This window comes from Sylvia atricapilla, chromosome 3, assembly GCF_009819655.1.
Source record: "Sylvia atricapilla isolate bSylAtr1 chromosome 3, bSylAtr1.pri, whole genome shotgun sequence".
NCBI lineage: Eukaryota > Metazoa > Chordata > Aves > Passeriformes > Sylviidae > Sylvia > Sylvia atricapilla.
The window spans coordinates 29,526,770-29,539,532 of record NC_089142.1 but is presented as its reverse complement, the minus strand read 5'-3'; the positions used below and the strand labels follow the sequence as shown (position 1 = coordinate 29,539,532).

Here is a 12,763-nt window from a genome sequence, read left to right as displayed (position 1 = left end):
TCTAAGCAAGTGGCACGTATAAAACTAAGAGACTGGGGTTTGGCTTTTGCATGTTTTGAATGTGTTAAAAGTTGGGGGGAAATGACTTGCAGAATAGGCGTTGTAGAAACAAGTGTTTACGTGTAGGGAATTTGAGGGAGGGAAGTTAACAAAGAGAAACTATGAGCCTCAAGGGTCCTTTTTGCAATTAGAGCCAAGACTCAGGAATTAAAAATTCCAATTTAGAGGGTGCACATAAATTACCTCTTGTTTTAACCTGGCAAAGACGTGCAGTTGTATGGAACAAAATAGGAATTATGAAAGGTTTCCTAATGAAACTCAAAAGCAAGGTGAAACATGCTTATAGTTTGTCTATTTAATTAAGCACTTAGGTTTGCAACAAACCTTCCCTTTCCTCTTGAGTCAGTGATTAGGCTCCTTCAGGAGAAACTTCTGAGACTACAAAGTTCACCTGAATTGAAGAGAGGTTCTAAGGCTTAGTTGAGGTACGAAATTAATAGGTGCTTTACTTTAAAGTGGTTTGAGGGTTTCCTGTGAGGCTATTTACTTCACATTCTTTTTTTTTGCATTTGTTGCTCTCAATTTACAGACTTACAGGCAGTTCGTACTCCATCTCCCCTTCAAAATCATATGACTTTCAGGATGCTACCTCTCTGCTTTTTATTTCTCTTTTTCGTATTAATATCTCAAGTTATCAAGCTGTCCATGTTAAGAAAACATAAATGCTCAGAAAAAAATCTCTGCATATCTGTATTTCTATTGCTCTCTCAATTTTATTCAACCTGAGATATAAAACGGAACAAAGAAAATCCAAGAGTGTGCTAGGGTTAAAACTGAAGCTAAAACCTCAGAGCTGAGCTGAAATGGCTCTATACGGCAAGACAGATATTTCAGTAAGTTCTTTTCCAAGCCAACGGCATTAAAAGTTAATTTTTTGTTCATGGTTTTTAACTCATCAAGTTTCTTTTAATTACATGATTTTTGAAGGGGTTTTTTTGCATTGGACTTCAGAAGATACAGGCACTGAGTTGATTGCATTTAGTAAGAAAATAAAAGAGATTTTGTAAGACTGTGTATGCTGGTTTTCACTCAAGCCAGTATTAAAATTATAAACATTTATTACATTACTCTTATGAAAGCAAATTTTCTTGATGTAAATTTCCACAGGTCAGTGTGCATTACTTTGCTTAGCTAAATATTTCTTACAAAACGGAAATCACGATGTCATTAATATTGAGTAGTTATATGCCAAGCAAAAATTTTAACTTATGTTTCTTAATCACTTAACAATTCTCTTCTTGGTTTCTACAGTTTCTGATGTTCTCTTAATACATATTTTTGCTTCAATGTAAGACTTGTTGATTGTGGTAGGATAAGAAACTCAATCTATAAACTCACAAAACTGAAAATTATTGCTGAGACTAAATAAAATGTAGATCATGTTTGGCATGGAAGAGTGGGTTCTTTCCTTTTTTGATTGTTTTTTAATGTGCTCATTGGTGATCTGAAGGAAGGCCTGCTCTTCAAGTAGCCTGTGAAACCTCCCTAGTTAGTAGCTTTAGTAGCCAGGTTTGTAACTGAATTTGGACATGGAGCAGAAAAAACGTTTATATGCCATATGTATTGCTGAAACTAATTTCTACTATCAAGAAATCATAGATTTCTATATTTTTTTGCATGAAGGAGTTAGATAATGTCTGCTGTTAGAAGTTTCAAAGCAAAATCACCTCAGCCGGGGATGCTCCAGAAACACTTTCCTTTGCAACTCTTGTAAAAAAATCAGAGATGAGGAGAACGTGGGGAGAGCCTGTGCTGTAGCACAAGGACAGACATGGTAATGCTTGTTTTGCAGAAAAGCTTTATTTAGCTTAGCAACCTCATTGCTAAATATTCCCTGTCACTTTGCAGCATAATCGAAGGAGACTAAAGCTATTTAGGAACAGAGAGAATGGGAATGTGTGGGGCTAAGACTCACTGCTAGAGAATCTGATAAGCCTGAGAGAGGAGGGCACTGAACCTTAATAATAGGTTATTTAGTGTCAAGCTGGTTCTTGTTGTCCTGAGACAGTAGAAGTCTAGGCCTATTCTTACAGCTTTGTTGGGTTTTGTTCATGTTGATAATATGCAAATGAGACCTATTGTGTGTGATTTTTTTCCATTCAGGGTTTCAGTGGAAGGGCTAGATTTCTGAACCTGGACAGCTGGGGGAAAATGTTAAATAAATATCATCATCAGCGTGGAGTAGGGGGTTGTACCAGCAATTCTCTAGGCTGTACTGACATCTGGTGGCAGTTTATATATTTATATAGAATTTGAATTATTTTTCATTCAAAGGTGGGCCAATTAGTTCCCTGTCTAGAATATGCCTGCTTATGTATTGTGGACTGTTCCACCTTATTTTGTGGCTTTTGCGTGGTGGCTGTTCTTTCCCAACTGTCTTGCTTCTGATTCTCAGAGGCAACAAAATTTAAAATTGTTGAAATGAAACTTTTTTACATAGTTTAAAAATGTATTGACTTAGTTTTCAGATTGTTTTTATCCATCTTATAGCAGCTATATGGGAAAGGAAACTCTTTTTTCCCCTTCAAATAGTTGCAAGGCTCATGAAGGAAATGAATGGGATAGTTTTCTTTCTTTGAAGATGAAATGAGAGCCCTGAGATCCACCTCCCATTTTTAGGTCTTCTCCATCCGACACAGGCTCCGGAGTTCTTTTTTACATACTATATATATGTATATATATAAATACATGTTTATAAAATGGAACACAGGATGTTTAAGATGGGAAAATCCAGAATACATTGTCATGGGCTTGAAGTAATCTTAGAAATATGCCAGGCTTTTTTTGAGAAAGTTGATAGCAAATCATTGGTACCAGGATTTGCAAGGCGTTCATTGAAACTGTGTGGCCTTCCAGGAACAGGCAGGTGAGAAAGAAAACTTAGCAATTTTGAGTGAAATTGCTCTTCATGTAGGAGAACAGCAGTAGTGAGAGGTTTGTAGTTCTCATGGTTACCACACAGAGATGGAGGCATAGGAAGGGGGATCCACCAGTCTCTAGCTAAGCTTTAAGGATGGCTGACACTGTGACTGCTCCTTTCCAAGTCCAAATCTCAATTCTTACTTCAGACTGACATGGCTGTTACACTGTATACTAGCTGCTTCTTGAGGGGTGGCTGGTCAGTGAAGGAGGTAAATTGGACATGTCTCCAAATGTAAAGATCACACGCTCTGCAGGACTCCACCAGGCAAAGAAGGAAGAGTTTTAAATAGCTTTCATTCTCCTCCAGGCCTGCTCCTTTTTAAGCTGTTTGTATTGGGAAGGGCGATTCAGCACAAGTATTTTGCCTCTCAGGTGGGTCACTGCAGGTGGGCGAGGTAAGCCTCTATGTAGGCAGACTAGCCTTCCCTGTGTCCCTGTATGGATTTTGAATAAGGTTTTTAGACAGTTTTGAATTTTTGTAAAAGGCAATGTAAGAGGCTTTCCTATATTAACAGTGCATCATTAGTTTTGCTAATGACATAGTATTTATAACGTTCAGTGATAGTTGCCCTCATTTTAATCATGTGCTTGATGCAGAGCAGAAAGATTAGCTTCTTTAGAGAGCTGCGGGTACACAGAAAGTAGCATAAAGTCAGCTCATCTTACAAGCCTGTAGAGGAGCTAAACCTTACCCTAAATATAATTTTCTCCCTGTTTGCAAACCGGGTAATTTCTCTTTATTTTATGGTCCTCTGCTGTTGAGTGATATAATTGAGTGGTTCTGGCTATAACAAGTATTCTCTAAAGTGAGCAGCGAGTAATCTGTGCATGTTGGCACCCACCTTAGTGTCATTACCAGAACTTAAACATCTAACTTGCTACAAAGGGAAGAGAATACGTTTCCTTTTCAGTCCTTCCCTTTTGTGCTTAGTTGTAAAATGAAAGCAAATTAATGATTACTGTTTCTTTATAGTGTGGCATTTACTGGGCCACTCACAGTCCCTTCTTTCCAGGTGATGGCAGGGCAGTGCTTTCATTTTGGGTTGTTAGTTTGTTGTTGCACTGCATTCTTTTAGCAGCTGCTTCTTATGTATCTCCCTGTGCTGCATCATATCCCTCAAGTGTAAGAGAGTAAAGCCAAGGGAGGGAGAGCAGGTTTTAGGATCAAGTAAATAACTATGTCACTAACACCTGGCTCTTGGAGATCTGGGGGAGAAAGCCTTTTTTGTAGTACTTAATCATTACTTTTGTGATAGCTTTGCTAAAACATGACCACTTGTGTGGTTATCAGTGCAGGTAGTGCCTTCTCTTAGATCCTTCCAGGGGAAGGATTTTAGCCTAGCTTTGTACAAGGCTTGCTGGCAAATCACCAGCTGCATTTCTTGGACACCTACAGCAGGACATGCTTTGCAATGGAAGCTGGGTAGGCAGGTTGCTGTAGCTGGGTACCTAGACATAGACAAGGAACTGTGCCTGGCAAGTGGTAGGCATCTATTTTGGCATGGGGGTGTGATCTATGTAGCTTCTTATCCTCCCCAAGCATGTCACCCTAGCTGCATCTTTGACTACATAAATATTAGTGAAAAGGGAGTAGGCACCTGAAACAATTTGGAAGTCAAAGGCAGTCAACAGAGAAGCAGTGGACCTGTGCTTAAAGTCATCATTTAATTGCTATCATGTTCTTCTGTCATTTGCTTTGACTGTAAGCCCTTTAGAATAGGAACTACTTTGTTGAGTATAAATGATGTTGTTGCCAGAAAATTTCCTTAACGGTTTGAAGTTGCACCTTTCAGAAGCACATCTGAAATATATATGCAAAACTGACTTTTGAAGTCCTAAGTAATTTGTCCCATTCATTTAAATGCTAAAGCATATATAATAAGTGTCAAAAGTGTTTGGGATTCTGTGAGACCATAATATATTACTTAGGTTTTACTTAGATTTTTCTTGTTCTGAAACTCCAGATTCTTTTTGCTTCATGTGTTTTGAGTATTTCCTTGTCACTGCATCGTTTGCCTTGACAAGTTTTCTTCTCTGTGTGCTGACAGTATGTTGCCTGTTACAGCACTGGCTCTCACAGTTTTCTTAGATATGAGGCCCACAGTTCCAGTAGTTCATAGGCTTATTTTGAAAGCATTATTTTTTTCTTGCTATAGACAGTTGAGGTTGGTTTCTTTTCCTTCTACTTAATTTTTATTAAATAAAATATCCATGCTTTCTGAATCTACATAGTTGTGTGTGGGGTTTTTGTACTGGGGACTAGGTTTGGGATTCTGTGTTTGGGATTCTGTGAGACCATAATATGTTACTTAGGTTTTACTTAGATTTTTCTTGTTCTGAAACTCCAGATTCTTTTTGCTTCATGTGTTTTGAGTATTTCCTTGTCACTGCATCGTTTGCCTTGACAAGTTTTCTTCTCTGTGTGCTGACAGTATGTTGCCTGTTACAGCACTGGCTCTCACAGTTTTCTTAGATATGAGGCCCACAGTTCCAGTAGTTCATAGGCTTATTTTGAAAGCATTATTTTTTTCTTGCTATAGACAGTTGAGGTTGGTTTCTTTTCCTTCTACTTAATTTTTATTAAATAAAATATCCATGCTTTCTGAATCTACATAGTTGTGTGTAGGGTTTTTGTACTGGGGACTAGGTTATTGGGAGAGGGGTCACTTTTTTGGTCTATGTATTAAATTTGGAAGAACTGTTCTAATGTTAGAGTATAAAGTAAGTTAGTATTTTCTAAGTGAGCTGTCTGATTTTAAGCCCTGAAATTTGAATTGTACTGAAAAAGTAATTGTAAGTAGCAATACTAACCAATGGTAATAAAAGATGCACATCAAGATGATATCATGATTGATGTTTTAAATATTAAAAAATCATCATAGCTCTTACAGGATCAAATTAGGTTCTGTTAGCAATAGAAATCTCAGACACCTGTCAGCTAAGAGTGAGTGTACTGTTGTAAATTCCATCAGAGACTACTACAATATTATTTTTCAACTTTCTATTGTAAAGTGACTGAAGTGACTTTTGCAAATCATACTTAATCTGCAAAACCTTGAATGAAAAATGTAAGGTCTCTTGCAGCAGTTCATGTGGGATTTCAAAACTGGCTCTGCCTCCAGGAGGACCTGGGACTAGATTACCTACTGAGATCTTCACATCTGGATTATTCTGAGATTTACTCCTCTTCCTTGCTCTTAGAGAGGAGCTCCATAGTTTTATTTCTGCACTGTATGCTTTTGTTTCTACTTCTGGATTCATTGTTGAGCCAATGGCAGGCTGTTTCTTGCAGGGCTACCTGGCAATCTGACTGGTGTGGCTGCTTGATTCAAGACAGGGATTTTCTTCTTCTATTGTATGCCCTAGAGAGCGATGCAACCCACAGACCCCACTGACATGTAAAGTTGCTGAAGTTAGGAAATCTGCATCTTCTTAGTGCAGAACTAGCATAGGTTGTTTAACTGCTGACCAGAGAGATGATTTATTGAGGACAGACAGCTCGAGAAAGAAAACTTTCAATTCTTACAATTTGTGCCGCCTTTGCCCTTGCAGTCCATATTCTTTTATAGCAGACTAGAAGGTAAAGATGATCTGTGCCTTCAGATCTATTTCAACTTTGAGCCTCCTGCAAATCTCTAGGCCTCCTTATGAATGGTCAAGCAATGGACGATTACATAGTACACTTCTTTTCCTTACTGCTGCTGCTGTGTTCCCTGACCAAATTGATTCCCTCCAGGCACTGGCTTTTAGATATCTCTCCTGATTTTTAGGAGTACTGGAATGGTATAGAGGAGAAAACTATATAGTTAGTTTGGTCCAAATAAAACATACTTCATGCCCACAGAGCAGCTGTTTCCTCAGAAAGCTGGCCAATATACTGTGCTATAAATGGTGTTCATCTGATGATGATGATTACTGTACTAGAATTGGGGCAGCTCTTCTATGGGTTGTGCTCTCAGCTAAAGCTCTTGTACCTTTTCAATAGCAGATTAACGTTTTTTAAAGTACATTGCTGTGCTTCTGTAACACAGTTCAGGTCTCTGGTCACTTCAATATGGTTTTTTCACATACATTGTTTTTTAAAGCAGAAACTATTAATAATCTTGTATTGAAGATTTTCTTACGTAGTACTAAAACTGTTTAAATGGATTTTTTTTTTCTCTTCTGAGGATTTTGATTTTTGTTCTACATTATAATTATTTTTTCTTTTTTTTTCTGATTGGATACTCTTTTTTTTAAATTTTATTTTGTTTGGGTTTTTTTCCCCTCTTAGAAATGAGACCTTCAAGGAAACTGAATACTTAAAATGTTTCTGAGCAGAAAGTACAATCTGAAATGTACCTAGACTGCTGTTAAGAGCCACATGTTGTTATTTAACCAAACTCTTCAATTTACCAAGCTATATCTTTAAAAGTTTTCTTTTCCTCACAATATTTAAAAATGTCCCTGAACCATCATTCCTCTGTTAATTAAAAATAAGCTAGATAGTGTAGTTATTCTGTGAGCCCGCACTCTAAATATCACTTTTAAATCACGTTAAAAGCTTCCAGACCTTTGGAAATTACATGACATCTCTTACTTGTAGAATGCAAAGACCATTTTTATGCTATGTGTACTCATTAAAACAGTGAATTCTCTGTTTTCTGCAGGCACAACTTCAGGACATACAAGAATCCTTTGGAGTGAACTGGCATAAGCCTTGCAGTACCATGGTGGCCATAACACTGACTGTCGTCTGGAGATACTGAAGCTCAGCCTTATTTTGAACTTCTTTCTTAGACTCTCCAACCTGTTCACAAAGAACTTAACAGTGATTTGGATTCATATGGTCATGGCTATGGATTTTTTCCTACCATTACTTGACATCTGCATGTTTCCAGCAGTCAGTGATGAAATCAGTACTAGGTCTGCTGACATTTTTTCTCTTCTTGGGAGCTCTGAGTGACAGGTATTGTAAACATCCTACACTCTCAGCTGTGGAAACTAAGAAAGCTGGGAGAAGGCTGTTTACTCTCCCTGCCTTGGAAATCGTCTGGAGGGCAAGGATGGAATATTATGTTGATTGTATTTCTGACAGCCTGTATTTCATACTTTACATTATGGTGTCAGTAAACAAATTGTGTCATTATATGACATCATCAGTGTCTTGTGTTCAGACCAAGGTCAGAAGGGCCTTTTGATATGCTTTAGCTGTACTGCTGGCTTGAGGGAAACTTAAATAGTAGCAATAGTACACCTCAATACTTCCATCCTTCAGCAGTGATTAAAAAAGACTTGTCACACTATCAGTGTATTGGTAATGATATATAAAAGTTGTGTGGACCTCCTCAACTTGACACATCAGTATTTTATTTAATCAAGATCACCCTTAAATGGTTGGCACTTGTTTTCTAAGAACTACTTATTTCTCATTTTCTAGCCGAAAGAGCTAGAAACAGAGGTTAGAAGGCAAAAAGATTTTAGAGGAATTCACATTTCAGTTTCTTTTTAAAGAAAATCAGGGATGTCAACATCAACTCCAGCTCTAAATTTAAGTAGGAGACAAAGGTCTTATACCTTATGTGTTCCACTTGGTGTTCCCTACCACTTGCTGCCCAGGCTTTATTATACTTTGTGTTTTGTCTTGACAATCTTTCTCTTCCTCCTTATGTTTCTTTCATTCTGTATGTTTCATATGCTTTTGTAAGCAAAGTAGAACTTCTCAGTTTAAACGTAGAACAAGCTGAAAAAATAGTTTTCTTTCCCTAATATCCTGCTGGCATGGTCCTAAAATACTCTTAAAGTGAGTTTTGCAGCTTTTTTTAAGCGGGGACTCTGGCAGATAGAATATTGTTTTCCTCTTTTCTCTTTTTCCTTGTTTATGGGGAAGGGGCACACCTTTTGTGTGCTCTTTAAGAAATTTTTCATAGTATAGTTGAATTAAAGATCACTGTCTAGTTTCTTTTGCAATAGCATTCTTATGTCTTCAGATCCTGCTGCTTCAGCTTTTTAGAAAAGGCATTTAAATATAAAATCTTTTAAATAACGGCTTTTAGAAGAGTTTAGTTTTCAGGGTTTGGAAAGGGATAGGAGTGGAAAGACAACAAAAGAAAGATATTAAATAGTACTTTCACAAAATGGACAAAAAAAGAATTCAAACTTGTATGCAGAACTTAAAAAAAAGTCAGTTATGTGAAGTAATAATTATTTTTCAGGCTCTGGCTTGCTTTCCTATTGGAAGAAGCAGTAGTAGGGAAAGCCAGAGCCACAGTGCTGTAGTGAAGGACTAAGCTGATGAATAAAAAGAAGGCTCATGATTTGTACAGTAATTTACAAGAAAAGCAGAGTTACTCTCTGAAAATGATCATTTTAAGGAGATGTTAGCTGTTCAGACTAATCAGACGATAGGGGGTAGCATTTCCTAATACACGTGGTTCCCTTGTCAGAGAGATTTCTGGGGATGATGGAGCACTGTTACTTCCTCCACTGCGTGACAATATTGATTGTAGACTGTGTTGTCCAGGAAAGACAACCTCCTGAAGGAGATAACTTCCTGAATTTCTGAGATGTGGGTTTGTATATTACTTCTATGTAGACGTGCTTTAGGTTTGGAGTCAATTGAAAATACTTCTCTATATTTAATATTACTTGTGTCTTTAAAGTGAAATTCCATCTTTCGTTTCATCAATATAAGACTCCAGTAATCCCAGCTTTATTGTACATTTTTCCTGGCCCACGTTTTCCTGGCTTTTTACTGATTTGTTTAGGCTGCAGACTAATTCAGTGGCTTGACCCTACTGAAAACTAAATAAGCAAAACCAGCTTTTATGTGGATCAACTGCTTACTCCACTACTGTCCTGTGGCCTGAAATGCTACTGAAAGTCCTTGTTCCTTCAAATATGGCCATTTTACTGAAGAAAAGAAGAAAAACAATGTTTATTTTGAATAGATTATATAGTCCTAAACCAATAAAATAGTGAAATTAAAGGATTTTGAATATTTTATTTGATATTAAATTTTTTTGTTGATGCTGTCTGAACACAATTGCAAGCAGGGTGCTAAATTAAATTCAGATTAAATTGTTTTAATTAAACTGTTTCATTTATGCTTCTTCTTAAAAGATTTGTTGGTAAAGTCTAACTTAAAAGATTTGTTGCTAAAAGGGAGGCAACTGGTAATTTTGCTATCTCCAGATCTTTAATTGTAAAGGTATCTTCTGATGTACCTGCACCATTCTGAGCACTTGTAGAAATTGCATCATTTCTAGATCACAGAGGTTTTTTCCCCCTCGAGGTATTGCTTGCCAAGCCAAAGGCAAACATTTTGTCCTTTTCTCTTGTTAATCCCCAACTTCAAAGATTTGAAGATTCTTTCCAGTCTATCAATTAAATATAGAGTTTTTCCACTGTGGAAAGAAAATGTAACAGGCCTGTTTCAAAAGCCTGTTTCCAGTAATGAGTTTTGGATTGGGTCCATGGAGAGGTAATCTGGATAGCTACCACTGCAAGTCATCTCTGGGAAATTGGTGGTTATAGGCATGGCCTTTTTTTCTTAAAGGGTGGTTCTGCCAAGATGCAAAAGTGACTTCTTCCAAGTGATTCTTGGCACTGCCCTGGACAATGTTATTCCTGCCTGTTACGGTCAACATGCTGCATTGTTTGTATTCCTATTACTTTTTTTGTTATGAGGAAGAGTACAGTGATTGTTATCATGTTTCTTTATTTCTGAACTTCATTTGGGTTTGATTTGTTTGGTTTTTTAAGCTACATTTTTTTTGATTATGTAATTCATAATACATTCATTACTTCATTACATTCATTACTTCAAGGTAATTGTCAAATATCAACTACATTTGGTAATACAGGGAGTGACCATGGGAAGGAAGACGGAATGTGTGGGAGTACTCAGGCAGAGCTGTTGCTTGTACTGAGATTGCAACCTGAACTTGAGATTTACAAGTGAAATATTAGAGAAATATTGTATTAAAAGTCTCAAAGAGCTGCTGGTGAGGGAAATGAGAGGTGAAAGGAATCAAGAGGTATTGACTTGTCATCCAAAGGGTGAAAAGTAATATAATGTTGATTTGAAGTGTACACACTTCCTCAACGATGCAGTGAAAGAAAGCTGTAATTTCCCTTAATGCTCATACAAAAGTCAAGTTCTGTTTTATGCAGTAAATCTCACTGTCACTAATTCTAATTCACTACAGAAGAATTTAAAAGTCTATGACAAGCTATTCTACTTTGAAGATCTATACTGAAATTGAAAAAGAGTTTGCTTTGAATGAAGAAGAAGAAAACCACATTATGTGGACTTCAGTCATAATTGCCCTGAAATGAGAGACAGAATTCTAGATCTGAGTTTTCTCTGTGCTGTGATTGAGATAACAACGTGTAAAAGCAACTGTCCTTTTGCAAAATGCAAACAGGTGTGGAACATCTGCAGTACAAATAGTCATTCAGATGCAAACAAATGTTTTTACAACTTAAAAATACATTAACTTAAAATCTGATCAAACGCATTGTTTCAGGTTTTATTCAAAATTAGGTTCTGTTTTTAAAAAAACTTTCAATGTAAACTGATTCTCATAAAAATCATGTTTAATTAAATAGAATGCAAAAGCTGAAGTTTCTGTTACTCTTGTGAAGATTTTGGTTCTTGTCAGCTCTGGGTTCCATCCAAGACCTACTTAACTACAGTTAAGCTGCTGTTTCCTTGTTTTTGACCTTTAGTTTTAAGGATGTTAGCATGAATTGAATGGAAATACGCTTTTCTAGCAAACACTTCATAGAATAAGCAAACTTCAGCTGAGTAGTGCCATCTATAACTACAAAGCTGAGGACTTGCTTATTTTAAATAGTGTAGTATGATAGCTAAATTATACCTTATTTAACTCTTCAAAAAGGAGAAAAGAGTGAAGCTGTGTTGCATAAGCCTTATGTTTGCAATGCTGACTCTGCTTTACAAGAAGATCCAGTTTTGTTCCTGCTTAAGTTAATAGGGGATTTTTGTTTGCTGCCTTGGTGCTGTTACTAAACTGTTAATACTGCAGAGAACTGGGATCTAATCCTAGTTTTGGACAGACTCTCTGCTTTCTCCATTGTGAAAAAGATGACACATCCTCTGTAAAGGCAGAACCCCATGTTGTTCATCAGTCTCAATTGCAATAAAGCATCCTTTCTAAAATCATGCCATCACAAGCTGTTTTGTCTCATTGTGTTCCAGCCTCTCCTGTGATTTAGATTGCATTGCCTGCTTGTATTGCTGGGGAAGCAGAAAGGATGTTACAGACCTAATGTGGAGTTATTGTAAGGGCTGCTGAGAGCTCCTCCTTGTGCTTCAGTTGTGATGCTGTCCTCCTGTAGATGAGAAGAGGGCATACAGAACTTCTAGTGCTTTTAAGTGTGTGCTTGTAGGGCAGCCACAGTTTGTACAGGTGTACCTTGCCAGCTGAGGGAGTGGAAATTGGCTCCAAGCCATCCTCACCCCACTTTGAGACCTTGAGTGTATTTTTAGCTGTGGGAGTGTCCAGCTGGCCTTGTTTCATTATTCAGTTTATGAGAAATACATCTGGTATTGTTACCAACCAAGGATTTCTGGGCTTTCCATCATGTGAAGGCTGCATTTCTCCAGTTGTTCCTGTATAGCCTAGAGCACCTGCTGGCTCAGGTGTTCTGAAAAAGTGCTGCTAAAATAACTCAGCTCTGATGGGCAGAGAATAGGTTGATGTTGACAAATGAAATAATTTCAGGATCTGTGAAATTTATGTTCTGTAGCTTGGCTAGAAATAGATGGCTCTGT

General features: G+C 37.3%; 1 long non-coding RNA gene across 1 annotated transcript in view; it reads left to right on the top strand.

Moving 5' to 3' along the window:
- LOC136358876 (uncharacterized) overlaps positions 1-12,162 on the top strand; it is a 41,990-nt gene extending 29,828 nt beyond the window's left edge. Inside the window, exon 3 of the long non-coding RNA XR_010743173.1 lies at positions 7,632-12,162. This is a non-coding gene — a long non-coding RNA (uncharacterized lncRNA). The remainder of the gene's footprint in view (positions 1-7,631) is intronic.
- Positions 12,163-12,763: the final 601 nt, after the last annotated feature.